Consider the following 14190-nt stretch of genomic DNA (forward strand, 5'->3'; position numbering starts at 1 on the left):
TGGTGCCAGGAATCCAAGAGGATCGTAGATGGAACTGACCACGGAGAGAATCCCTCGTCTTGTGGATGGTCTTTCGTTCACCATTATCCTGAAGTTGAACGTGTCTGACTCGATGCACCATTGTACACCAAGAGCTCTCTCGATATGAAGGACATCGTGGTTCAGGTCCAGATCTTTGACTTCAGTGGCTCTTTCCTTTTCTGGGATAGAAGCTAGAACTGCTCTGCTGTTGCTTATCCACTTAGTCAGATGGAATCCTCCATTCGAACACAGAGTTCTAAGGTCTCTTGACGGTGCGATGGCATCGTCTTCTGTTGACACGGACTTCAGACAGTCGTCGACATAAAAGTTTCTGAAGATTGTCTCCACAGCCTCTGATGGTGCTTTGCCTTTGCCATCTTCTGCAGTTTTTCTGAGAGCGTAGCTTGCACAGCTGGGAGATGATGTGGCTCCGAACAAGTGTACGGCCATTCTACATTCCACCATCGCTTGACTAACGTCGTCATCTGGCCACCAAAGGAAGCGCAGAAGATCAGCATCTTCATCAGGGATTCTAACTTGGTAGAACATTGATTCTATGTCTGCCATCATGGCAACGAGCTCTTGTCTAAACCTAGTCAAGACGCCAATGAGGGTATTAGTAAGATCAGGACCTTGAAGCAGCTGGTCATTCAGTGAAGTTCCTCTGAATGAGGCGACGCAGTCAAACACTACACGGATCTTTTTCTTCTTTGGGTGATACACCCCGTGATGAGGAATGTACCAGACCCTTCCATCGTCTCTGTTCAACTGTTCCTCGGGCACCTTTACAGCATAGTCTTTCGCTATGATGTTTCTCATGAAGTCTTTGTAGTCTTCGTGAAAGTCGGGGTTCTTGTTCAGCTTTCTCTTTAGACTGATGGCGCGTTGCTCTGCTATGCAGCGATTGTTCGGCATCTTCGCGGTCTGTCTTCTCAGTGGCAAACCAATGTGATAGTGGCCATCAATGAACTGTGTAGACCTTGTCATCAAACCCATGAACTGATGGTCTTCTTGTGACATCTCTGTCTTTTCCTCACAGCTGCGTTCTGAGAAGTCTGCGTTGAACTGCTGTATCAACAGCTCTTCAATGCTTGCGATAGAGATGCGATTAACTGTGACGTTTTGTCGTTCCTCCTTGTTCGACTTGTGGCCATCATCTCTCCTTACTGGTCCATTGACTACCCATCCAAGGGCTGTCCTGACGGCGTAGGGTCCGTCATCCTTGCTGTTTATCACCTGCCATGGCTCCATAGTTTTGTAGGCATTGGTTCCAATTAATAGGCCAATTTCTGCTTCAATGTATGGGAGACGCACCTTTTCTAGGTAAGGCCATCTATCCACATCCTTCTGCAGGGCTAGGTTCCCTATTCGAACAGGAATCTCTCTCTGTGTGAAAACATTAGGCAGGTCTATGAAGTCCTTCTCTTCAAGTCCACACACTTCTAGGTCTGACAGGATATAACTTTGCATTGACTTCTCATGACCCATGGTGCGTAATAGGATTTCTGTTCTTCTGCCTCTAACGTTCAGCTGTCGCATGAGTGATTCTGTGCAGAACGTTGCTGAGCTACCTGGATCCATGAAGGCGTAAGTCTCCACAAGCTTCTCGCTCCTCTTAGACTTGATCTTTACTGGTACGATGGCAAGAATACAGTCACTGTCACCGGCCCCAGTGAATCCACAAGTCTCTGGTTCTAGCGACACCAGAGCACTTGAAACGACCTTCTCATCGGTATTGTTTTCTTCACTCTTCTTAGAGACTTGTTCTTCTTTATGGATATGCAGCAGACTGGGATGTTTCCGAGTGCACTCTCTGCATGTTGTTCTTTGCTTACAGTTTCTACTCAGGTGCCCCTGAGAGAGACATCCAAAGCATAGGCCGTTGCACTTCAGGAATTCGATTCTGTCCTTATGTGGCTGTGCTTTGATGTCGCTGCAGAAATCCAATGTATGATTCTTCTGGCAGAATAAGCATGGCTTCTGAAAGGCATTAGCAGATGTCACTGTGCTGCTCTTTTTGGGCGATGAGTTCTGGGGCCTTTCTTCCTCGGCCTGGGTGACGATAGTTGCAAAGCTGCTTCCCCTGGAACCACCTTTCCTGAGAGTCTTTGATTCAACGGGCTTGGCTTTCACTCTTCCATCGGTGGTCGGGCTGACGTCTTGGATGTTTCCAAACAATGGGTCCCTAGCAATTTTAGCCTGTTTGTCTATGAAGTTCACTAAGTCTGCAAACCTGGCTCTACCTTTCCGTCTCTCCATTATCTCAAAGGCTGTTCTTCTCCATTGTTCTCTCATCCTGTAAGGAAGCTTAGAGATGATGATTCTTATAGTCGTAGGATTGTCCATCTCTTCCATGAATTCAACATCCTCCATGGTGTTGCGACATCCTATGAGGAAAAGAACATATGCGTTCAATGCCTCTCCGTCCTCCGATCTGATCTGTGGCCACTTGGTAGCCTTTTCGATATATGCAGTGGCTATCTTCAGCTCGTTACCATAGTGCTCCTGCAGCAACTTCCTGGCTTCTATGTATCCCCGGTCCGGTCTCATGTGTTCACAGCTTCTGACCAGGTCTTGTGGCTTACCACTGGTGTACTGTCCCAGGTAGTACAACTTATCACTGCTGCTCTCTGTTTTGGAGTCAATGGCTTGTTCAAAGGATCTGATGAAGGGCTTATACTTGAGTGGGTCACCTTGGAACACTGGTATGTCTCTTTGAGGGAGTCGAAACAGATTCTGTTGTTTTACAAGCATCTCTGTAATTTCGTTCTGACGTTGCATCACTCGGTATAGGCTTCTCCCTGTGTCTTCAGGCCTCTGGTGGTCATCAGCAGGGTCTAGTCTAGACCGTCTGACGTCTGGGGTAGCATCACATGCTCCTGTTAGTGGAGAGGCCACTCTTCCACGCTGTAATGCCAGGGGATTGCCTTCGGGCTCTGTTGTAACTCTTGAAGGTGCCCTGGATCCAACTCTATGTGATGACGTTGACTGGCAGTGGCTCCCGCCGTCCCGTGAGCCTTCATAATCTTCGTACGCACTCAACCTGGCGTCTGAGACCTCGATAGCTGTTTTTATCTCCAGCTGTTCTTTCTTTGCCTGCACCTGGGCCCGTTGGGCCTGCAGTTGGGCCTCTTGGACCTGCAGTTGGGCCTCTTCCCGTTCAAGAGCTTGCTTCTCCGCTAAAGATGCTGCGCGCGCCATCAACGCTGCCCGTTCGGCCTCCGCTCTCATGCGTCGCGACGAGCTTGTGGTAGAAGTGACTGACCTGCGTCCAGAAACAGAGCTACCTTCTTTTTGATTTTTGCTCGGTCTGGCGGAAGTCTCTGAAATGCTATCGTCTGGTCCGACTTCATCGTCAACTTTATCTTTCTCTGCTGTATCAGCGTCTTGACGAATCTTTAACATCCACTGTTCCGTGGCCTTGATATAGTCCTTAATGCTGGTTGATTTAAGATCAAACCAGTTGTGCTGATCAGCGTTTCCCTCTTCTTCAGGCAGAAGTGCTAATACATCTTCATTGAGTACATTAAATTCTTCATGCAGCTTGGAGAAATCGTAATACATCATGTCTTCAGCTTTCTTAATATTAGCATTATCTTCCATGAGACGATCGATTATCTTCATTTTTCCAGTTATCTGAGCTAATTTAGCCTTCCTTGCGCCTATGCTTCTATGTAACTTCTCTTCCATTGCCTTTGGGGTGAGCTTTATTTCCCTCTTTTGGCCAGCAATCTTTCTGGCTGATGGAAGCTCCTGGCTCCATAAGGCCTCGGCCATTTTACCCGCAGCTCTTATTTAGCTTCTCAATAGAATGAACAAAGCAAGTAGCAGTCACTGTACCTTCGCTTTCTTATATTGTCGTCTGGCTCCGTGGCCATTCGGGTATACGTTCGCCGACGATTCCGTCCCTTCCTTCTTAGGGAGCAAGTTTTTGACTAATGTAGTGGCGCTTCTTAGTTTCCAAACAGGCAGCCACTGAGCTGTGGGGTTTTTAACAACGAGTAGACGCGTGTCGAAATAAAACGTTCCCAAACGTAGCTTTGTCTTTTAAACTGTTTACTATAACACTTAACAAACGGAATTACAAAGCAAACACGTATAAACGAACACGGTCAAAAACTGTACTGCTCCAAACCTCACAGCTTCTGCCTCCTTCAACCACGTGCAGTTTAAACTGTAAAATGGCTGCACCCATGTGTGGCTTAGGGACTGTTCCATTATGGCAAGAATGAAGGGGGTGTCTCGGACTATACTACTGGAGCAAGAAAATAGGGGGTTTCTTAATACAATAAGTCGGTCAGGTAAATTAACTGTATTATGCCATTTAACCACTATTTTAAAGTATTTTCTTAAGCTTTTATGGCTCTTACAGCGGGACCTATGTGTCCAGTGGTCCAGAAAAAGTACGAGCCTCCACAAGGTGCACAGGCCCGTGGGCCACTGGACAGTGAGTTTGTAGTCCCGCACGCAGCTCCAGCTCTGAAGGCCATGATTGCACATATCCCCACGCTCACAAGAGGGGGGGGAGATCCATCTGTACATTTCTCTAACATCGCACAGGTGGTAGAATTGAACAATTGTGACGACCAAGAAGCAGTATAGATGCTGCTATTCTCAATAGAGGGGAGGGTGTACCAGGCCCTCCCAACAGCCTGTAGAAAGGGGCAGGTCACCCCAGAGCGGTTACAACGGGCCATCTTAGAAGCCCTGGGGTGTAACGATGGGAACCCCCTTGACAGGCTCAACAAGACCAGCCAGTTACCTGGGGAAGTCCCGCAGGTATACGTGGACAGGCTGTGGATGGTGTACCATGCAGCCTGTGGCAATATCCTGGATAGCGAGGCTCTTACAGCGGACCAGCGTGAAGCGTGGTTTCGGATGATTATTGCAAACAGTCTGCCCCGTATTAAGACCCGGGCAGATCTCTGGTTCAACCCCAGAGACCCTAACCTCACCGAAGAGGCGGTGGCGGAAAGGATGTCGGTTACCCAGCGTAACAGGGAAACCCCAAATGAAAAGCTGGATAAACCCACAAAGGGGCGAGAGCACTAAGTGCACTCAAACCCTAATCCAAAAAGGGAATGGTATCAGGAGGGCAAGCACCCGTCCGATAAGAGGGGAGTGTGTTGTGGGTGTGGGAAGCCCAGCCACTATCGAAGTAGTTGTAGGAGCAATCCACCCCAGGCGCAGGGAGGAAGGAACCCTCCCGCGACTGCCCCGTCCGGAGGAAAGAAAGGACAGGCAAACGAAGTTTTTGAAAACGCAGTGGTAGCACTCCGACAGCTGATGGCAGGGACGGGACGCATAGATGTAGCCGTAGGAAGGGAAATCCCCACGGCTCCACAACCACGGGAACAATGACTACAGCCCACGCAGCCTGCTTACTTGTGCCCACTAGATTATGACTCATGGGGTAGACCGTGGGTGAAGATGGAGGTAGAGGGAGCACGGGGAACCTACCTGTTGGACATGGGTGCTTCCAACACCATCGTCCATGTGGAGTATCCGGGGGCTTCGCCTCTATCCAGCGGGGTGCCCCATGAACTAGTGGGATTCACGGGGAATGAGAAGACAGGGTACTTCTCACTCCCACTTACGCTTCAGTTAGGCGCACTTACTGCGAAGTGGAAGTGCGTCCTGATGAAGTGGGAGCAGGCTGACAAGGGGATACTGGGGGCTGACTTTGTAATCGCCCACCAGATCCTGGTGGACTTGCGGAACCATTGTCTGTGGGGAACCGTAGACCTGGGGACCAAGAAGGGAGTTATGATGATTGACAAGGTGCAGGATAAGGGGACTCTCTGTACAGTGAAGCCAAAGGGGGGCTATGACCTGGAGCTTCTGGCCAGTGGCACCCCAGCCGAGTACAAGGCCTATGTGCGAGCCAATCTCGCAGCATTTGCCACCCACAAGCACGACTGTGGGAGAGTCACAGGTGTGGAGGTCAGAATAGATGGGGATCCCATGTCTAGGCCCCAAAGACAATACAACTTCCCGAGAGAGGCGGAAGCCGACTTAGAGGTGGCACTGGGTTCACTAGTCGAGCAGGGTGTTCTGAGGCCCATAGCCACCCACATAAACTCTCCCCTTTGGCCGGTCAGGAAACCGGCAACTCGTGGAGAGCCACGGTGGACTATCGGGTGCTCAATAAGAACATCCCGGCTTGCGCTCCCACGGTGGTGGCGGTTGCAGACCTGATCCGAGAGATCCCTGCTTCAGCCACCACGTTTACGGTGCTAGACATTTCAAACGGCTTCTGGTCGATCCCTGTGAGGAGAGAGGACCAATACAAGTTTGTTTTCACGTTCAGGGAGCAACAGTATACTTGGAAATGCCTCCCACAGGGATTCCACAATAGCCCTAGCATCTTCCACCAGTGCATGGCCAATTGTCTAAAGGGTTTCAGCCAGCCAGGACAGCTGGTGCAGTACGTGGACGACCTGCTGCTCTTCACCGAGAGCAGGGAACAACACGGTCCACTGCTGGCTGAGCTGTTGGCTGTGCTGAAAGATGGCGGGTTTAAAATAAACCCCAAGAAGGCCCAGATAGGGTTGAGGGAAGTCAAGTTCCTGGGTTTAACCTTAAGGGCAGGAGAAAGGGGCATTGATGAGGCCCGAAGGCGGACACTGCAGGAACTCCCGGTACCGACCAACGTGTCCGGAGTTCGATCCTTTCTGGGGATCACGGGCTATTGCAGGGACTTCATCGAGGATTATGCAGCCACGGCAGCCCCCCTGCTCAGGCTCCTCCACAAGGGGGTTGAGTGGGAATGGGACGACGGCTGTCAGGCTGCATTCCTTCGATTGAAGCAAGATTTGCAAAAAGCACCTGCACTGGGGGCAATTGATGGGGGTGAGGATTTCTTTTTGGAAGTGGCAGCCAGCGGGGACAGCCTGAGTGCCGTGCTTTTACAGGAAAGGCACGGACGGCTGAGACCGGTGGTGTACTCCTCTAGGGTCCTCACGGATGTGGAGAAAGGGTACTCGAACTGTGAGAGACATCTGTTGGCTACTCACTGGGCAGTGACGAGGTCACAAGTCTTCACAGGAGTATCCCCTATCACACTCCTCACCCATCATACCCCGACCCAGATGCTGCTTGATGGGAGGATAAAAGATGGGATGGTCAGCAGTGCAAGGATCACTCGCTGGGCCCTACTCCTCTCCCAGATGGCGATCAGGGTCAGAGGCCTCTGTGAGCCAAAGCTCGCAGCCAGCCTTACTTATGCAGGGGAACCGCATAGCTGCTCAGTAGAGGGGGTGTGGGACGTCGACTTCTGATTTCGGGCAGGGATACATCCCACAGGCCGCGAGATCTACGTCGATGGGTCAAGTTCAGTGTCCGCGGGTACAAGACTCACGGGTTGCGGAGTTTGGGACCCCAAGGCAGGCATAGCCTTGGCACTTAAACTCCCCAGCACTCTGAGCGCCCAGCAGGCTGAACTCTCGGCGGTGATGTACGTGGTCACTCACCCCGAGGAATTCCCCACCCCGTACACGATTTGCTCGGACAGTATGTTCACATGCAATTCGTGTACAGAGTATCTGGCGATTTGGTCCCGCAGTGGGTACACCTCCGCGGATGGGAGACCCCTGGTCACCAAGCCCCTGCTAGTGAGGATAGTGGCAGCCCTAGGGAGTAGTAGGGACGTCTACATCCATAAAGTAAAAGCCCACTCTAAGACCAAGCCACGGGCAGAGGGTAACCAGTGAGCCGACCTGCTAGCCAGAGAGGGAGCACAGACCGGTCGCTTCTGGGACCCGTACGAGAAAGGCAGTGTAGTAGCTGTCAGGGGCCAGCCGAGGGCACCAGGGAGCGCAGGGGTAGGATTGGCCCCGGACCTGAGAATGGTCCAGGCGCAGGATCCCGTCCTCAAGGCGGCCATAACAACCATCCTCGATGGAGGAAAAGCAGAGGGCCCGTATGATACTGCGGACGTAGCTGTGAAGGAAGGGATGCTGTTCAAAGGGTGGTCCCAGTGCAACACCAGCGGGAGTTCCTACAACTGGCCCATGAGGGCCCAGGTGCAGGACATCCCGGGCCAGAGTCCACCTGGCAGAAGGTGGAACAGGCAGCGTGGTGGCCAGATCTCCGGACTGATGTCCGCGACTTCTGTACAGCCTGCCTGGTGTGTGCAGCAAACAACCCAGATCCCCAGAAAAGAAAGGCATCCATGGGGCACATAAGGCGGGTAGAGGGACCATGGCAGTCGATCCAGGTCGACTACATAGGACCCCTACCGACCACCCAGGGAGGATACAAGTACTGCCTGGTGTTGGTAGACGTATTCTCCAAGTGGGTGGAGGCCTTCCCCTGCCGAACAGCCACCGCAATAGGGACGGCCAGGATCCTGGTCAGGGAGGTGTTTTCAAGGTGTGGACTGCCACAGTTTGTGGAGTCCGACCAGGGGAGTCACTTCACTGGCCAGGTGATGCAGGCCACCCTAAAGGTACTGGGAATTAGGGCAAAATGGCATGTTGCTTACAACCCCCAGTCCTCAGGTCCAGTGGAACGCCTGAACGGCACCATTAAAGAAAGACTCCGCAAGGAGATGAGGGACTCACCGAACAAATGGGTAGAGGTCTTGCCTCTGGTCCTCATGGGAATTCGAGCCAGTTGATCGAAGAGCACAGGGTACTCGCCCCATGAGCTGATGACCGGACGGCCCATGAGGACCCCGGTACACGTATTGGTGCCCGGCCTCACTGAAGGACAGCTTCGGGAAACAGACCGGGACCGCTTTGCTGGGAATCTGCTGGAACGACTGCAGCAGATTCACTGGCAAGCGGCCACCAATATGGGGAAACAGCACCGCAGCAACAAACTGCTGCTGGAACCCTCAAGCAGCAGGACTGGGAAGTCGGCGACCAGGTCATGGTCCGCAGCTTCGCCAGAGTGGGGGTGTTCGAACCATTGTACATGGGTCCTTATAGTATCGTCGATAAGGCCAGCCCAATGGTTTATGCGGTCCAATTACCCCGCCGGGTGAAGTGGTACCACATCAACCAATGTAAGCGGTTTGACCCCACTAGGGCAGGAAGGAAGAAGGTCCCCAAACCCAGAGAACCCCCAGAAGTGACAGAGGACGCCCCGGTGGAGGTGGCAGCTTTGACAGAGGTCGATGTCGGCCCGAAAGCTATGCCGCCCAGGATGGTCCTCTGCCACTGTGGAGACATCACACAACTTGACAGACAGGCAGGAAGGATAGGACAGGAAGTTTAAAGTCAAGGTCACAGGGAGGCTGGAGCTCAGTGTGAAACCGACGCGCAGCCGAGGGAAGCCCTGCGGCCCGCAGCAGAGAAGGGAATTGTGTTAAGCATAGCAACCGGAAAAGCAAAGGAAGGGGAGGATCAGTGGGAGGACGAAGGGATACTGCCCATGATGTGGGACTTTGTGCCGCCGGTGAGGCGTAGTTCCCGGGCGGTCCGACCCAGGGTGACTTGGTCCCCCGTGTATCCTTCCCCAAATACAAGGGTTCAAAAGCAGAGGAAGCGCCGGAAGGGTAAACTCTGTACTGTGAGGGGTAAGTCCCCGTCACAATCCCCAGAACGAGCACCAGACACAGGGGGATGGTTGAAGGAGGTCCTCCTGCAAGCCCTACGGAAGGGGGTATCTCGATCCCCTGGACAAGGTCAACAGGATGACCAGGAAAGGGGAGGCAGTTACAGAGGCTGAGCTGGCCACCCGGAGACGGGTGGCGTTGTACATAGCACCTTTTTGATAGTTGGGGTGATTTTGCAGTGAGGTGATGGTGTTTTGGTTAAGCAAGGAAAACAAAACTTGGTGCTACTCCAGTCGAGCCTGAAGAAGTCTCAGGTAAGACTGTGTTTTTCAATTTGTGTTCCAGAAGATGCTCCGGACCATCGTGATGATACTCACTCACATGGGGACCTGCACCGGACGCCGAGGGGACACCGAGAAGTCCCTGGTGTACGGGTGTTCCGGGGGCAGGGCGCCAACCGTAACCACGGGAGAAGGGATCATGGAGGCAGAAGACCAGGCTACCTACTTCCATGAGGGAAGATAGTCTGGGTGGTTGGGCTCGAATTCCACCCGGTATTCGAACCACAAGAGCTTTACTTACGGAGAGGCCTCCATCCCCTGTCCGAACATCGAGGTGGCCACTTCCCGGGTTAGGGTGACAGAGGGGAAAAGGGTGTGTTTGACATGTAAGGGGGATGTACCTTTAGGACGCTGGTGGTGGCTCAGGAAATTGAGCACGGACATCGAGGACAGGAGCTCAGACTGGGAACGTCTGAGCAACGATACCTACCGGACCATCACGGGGTCACCGGGGGAATTCACTGTGTGTTGGGAAAAATGGTGGGCCTACGACGAAGGGATGTACGTATGCCTATGGGGATCAGCCCAAGTATGCCCAGCGGGGCTGTCCATCGCCTTTGCCAGGTGGTGGCAGGACGCGGGGTATGGGATGGAGTAGGATAGAAGTGGGGAAGTTTGCGTCACCCCTCGTATCTGAGTGCCATTCAATGCCACCGAGCTCCTGGCTCAGGTGAGGAAACCCCTACCCACGCCCAAACCCACTGACGCCCACGGATGTCCGACCACCACTCGGGGACCTGGGAATGGGTTGGTATTAGTACCGACGGGTAAGTTGGTGTACCAGGGAGTGCACTATGCAGTTGCATCTGTGGTCCTTAACCTAACAGAAGTTCGCCTACCTGCGTTCTGCCCCCGGAAAACCGAGTTGCTGTATCAGGCTCTGCTGAGGGAGATGTTCCGAAGCTTCTATGAGCTGGATTTCGGGGATGTCAGTGTGGCAGACCTGTACACAAAAGAAGACACGACCGAGAGGGGCAGACAGCGCAGGGGGGTTATGAACGAGGTTTTCACTGGGTTTAATACCGGGGCCTCAGTTACGAACAGCCTGGATGATGTGCAGCTGGCCCTACAGATTAATGGGCTAAAGTCTCAGCTGCGCAGCATCCTAGGGAAGGAGAATGATGTTTTGGGCTTCACGCTTCACGAGGGGGTGGCTATGACTGTGCACCTGAAGGAGATTGTCGCCCAGCTAGAGGTTCATGCTCGGACGATAAACACCTTGATTAAGGAGGGCCGGCTGGCCTCCGATCAAGCGGCACAGAATGAGGTGTGTGTGCTCTATGGGGCCTGGTTGCTGGGAGAGGACCGCAGTAACTTGGAAGACCTTAGGCAAGGTTGGGTCCCCTCCTGGATCAGCAACCGGCACCTGGAGGCACTGCACCCCTATAGCCGCACCCTCAGCCCATGCCAGCTCCGAGTGGCGTCGGAGGCCTATCCTGTCCCGGTTGACTGTGGGAAATCCAACCACACGATTATGGGTGTGGTTGTGCGAATGCCAGTGATGGGGTCATCCACCAGACCAGCACCCCTGTATCATGTGGAGAATGTCAGGGTCATTTGTGGGGGCGTACACGTTCGTTTCACAACGGTCCCACCCTATGTCATTGTGTGGGAGCACACCGTGACGGGTACTGACCTGTCTGGTTGCCGTAGCCGGGGAGCACAGGTGATACTGTGTCCCCAGCACTTGAACGCCTTCAGGAGGTCACAATGCGGGTTTAGCACTGCTTGGGCAGAACCTATAAATTGCACGATGGAGGTAATGGCGCCTGGCCATGTGCCTCCACAGATAGCATATGTAGGTGGTGGGACATATTGTGTCGCCACGACTGCCCACCGGTATAGGCACGGCCCGAGTGAGTGGTGTGATATACCGGACAGCAGCTTTTGCTTTAAACCTAGGGCAGAAGTTCAAGTGGCCCAGGAAAGGATCATTCCAATCCCGGAACCCTCCACAATTCACCTCACGGTACAGCACAATGTAAGTGACTTGCAGAACTATGTTGCCTGGTTTGGGTACTCTATACCACTCTTACCTGAGAAACTCACTGCCTTATTGAAGGCAGTGGACCTCAGTCAAAAACATTACTTCACCCTTGAACAGAAAAACAAAGACATAGGTCTTGGGATTGCAGACATACAGTCACCCTCGTGGTGGGAATGGGGAACAAGGGTAGATATCCCTGTCTGGCTTCATGTGGCCTTCCACACGCTGGTAATTGTACAACTGGCAAAGCCAGAAGAGCCCTCAAAGCACACCAGTATCTGAAATTATTCAACAAGCAGCAACAGAAGGACAGCCTAGTATAACCATGAGAAGAATGCCCTTTTGTTTCCAGGCATTCTTTCCTTGTCAGAAACAAAGAGGACCATACTGATGCACTGTATCGCAGCACTACTCGCACCCGGAGCTGGCTAATACCATACACTACGTAAGCTGTCAAAACTTATGTATGGCAGATCACACAGTACGAACTTACGCCATCACAGGTATATATCTTATACTGTATGGATATGGTGAAAGCTGTACAACTTTGCAGGAAAGGATGCAAGGATCACATGCAGCATGGGGTATTTTGTTATGCTTTATGTATTGGAAAAATGTAATACCTTGTTTTGATGTATACCTGAAAGGGAATATGATTTTTTTGTTTGTTTTTACACTAACTTTGTAAGGGTTATTAGTTAGAGTAAACAACGGGGATGACTGACACTTGGTAGGCCTTTGGATTTTCTTACATGCCAATTGACACATCCCAGCTATACCCGGTTGTGTCAAGATGGGGGTCTGTAGGGTTCGAAAATCCACAACCACGTTTTACCAAAAATTGGATTGCCCTATACAGTTTAAAACCAACATTTTCGGCCAAGGCAGAGGTCCCGACAAGCAGGCTGGGATATGCCTGGGACATCCGAATACACGGGACTGTGGCTCAGAGGTGAGCCATAGATGTCGGCCAATCGAAGCAGAGTGCATTCTCAAAGGCCAATCAGGGGACCGAGTCAGACCTGAAGCGAGGAAACCCCCGGCCAATGGGGACCACCCGGTCCGGGTTTGAATATGTGACTCGCCCCTAATCGGGCTATGAATACAAGCCATCATCACCTTAATCAACTCAGACTAGGGACAATAGTCTTGGGATCACTACAGTTAAGAGGTGGCCCAAACTAATCAAGTCCCAGGACTGACACAATGGGGCAGCAGACTTGGAGGAGCCAATGTGCACTCAAAACAATACCCCTGTCCTCACACCTACCTGTATAAATATGGAACACAAGAAGGACCAACGCTGAGAGAGAACTATTACCAGAAGAACGAATAGGAGAGCGAGTTAAGACGCTGAGGGAAAAGACGAGCCCGGGAGGGACGAGCTGGGGCGAACTAACATCTAAAGAACTCCAACCGCGCTGAGGAGAAGATCCACCATCAGGCCCCAGGCTCAGTCGGTATACTGAAGGTTTACTCCACTACCAGACGGCGCAACATTGCCGCAAGAAGCCGTACCGTATACCGACTCCCGTTCCGGGGACCTCGACAAGAAGGCACCAACGACCGAAGTGGCTGTGGGAGACGGCATTCACTCCAGTCATTTCGGGAACCTTTTCCATCAAGCACAAACCAACCAACGACAACCGACCGAAAGTGCAATCAACAAAACCAAACTTCGAGAAAACCCGACCAGACGCAGCAAGGTCCTCTCCGAGGTTCGGGGTACGGCGAACCCCGAGGCACAGGTCGAATTCCGACGATGACAGCAACAACAACAACCCAACAACAGCACTCAAAATTCCATCTGTCAAGGGAGGAGGCTGTGAGTATAATCCAAGGGCCTGCAACTGTCAGTCTAGTTTAGGTAGGAAAGTGGGTTGGTGGGATTGGACTTGGTAAAGATAAAACTGTGTAAGCATTCTCGTTGTGTCCGTTCTCTCTCATATTTTACTTATAGTTATAAATGTGTGTGTGTGTTTATTACGTTTGTGGTAGAACTTACCTTGGCAAATAAAATTGGTTGTCACCTGTTCTTTTTCCAAGGACTACTTGTCTCCGAGTGTCTATTTAAAGTGCATCGTTCTCCACCCAAATTCTGGAGTTAGAACCAGATAGGGGCATTAAGGCGCTTCGAACCTGCCAAACAAGGGAACAGCAGACTAGGGAAAAGAGAGAGGACTCCAGGAGCACTTGGGCTCAGGAGTACCCCAAAGATTAGGTATAAACTGTGCGGGTCGCCACCGTATTTTAGTCCTCCTCTATAAGCTGTTGTTCTCTATCTCCTTAGAGGGTGTTTAGTGACACCCGACCTGCAGGCTAACATAAGCTGCAAGGGT

The sequence above is a fragment of the Somniosus microcephalus genome, chromosome 4, assembly GCF_052327205.1.
Source record: "Somniosus microcephalus isolate GS21.2 chromosome 4, FLI_Smic_1.0, whole genome shotgun sequence".
Taxonomy (NCBI): domain Eukaryota; kingdom Metazoa; phylum Chordata; class Chondrichthyes; order Squaliformes; family Somniosidae; genus Somniosus; species Somniosus microcephalus.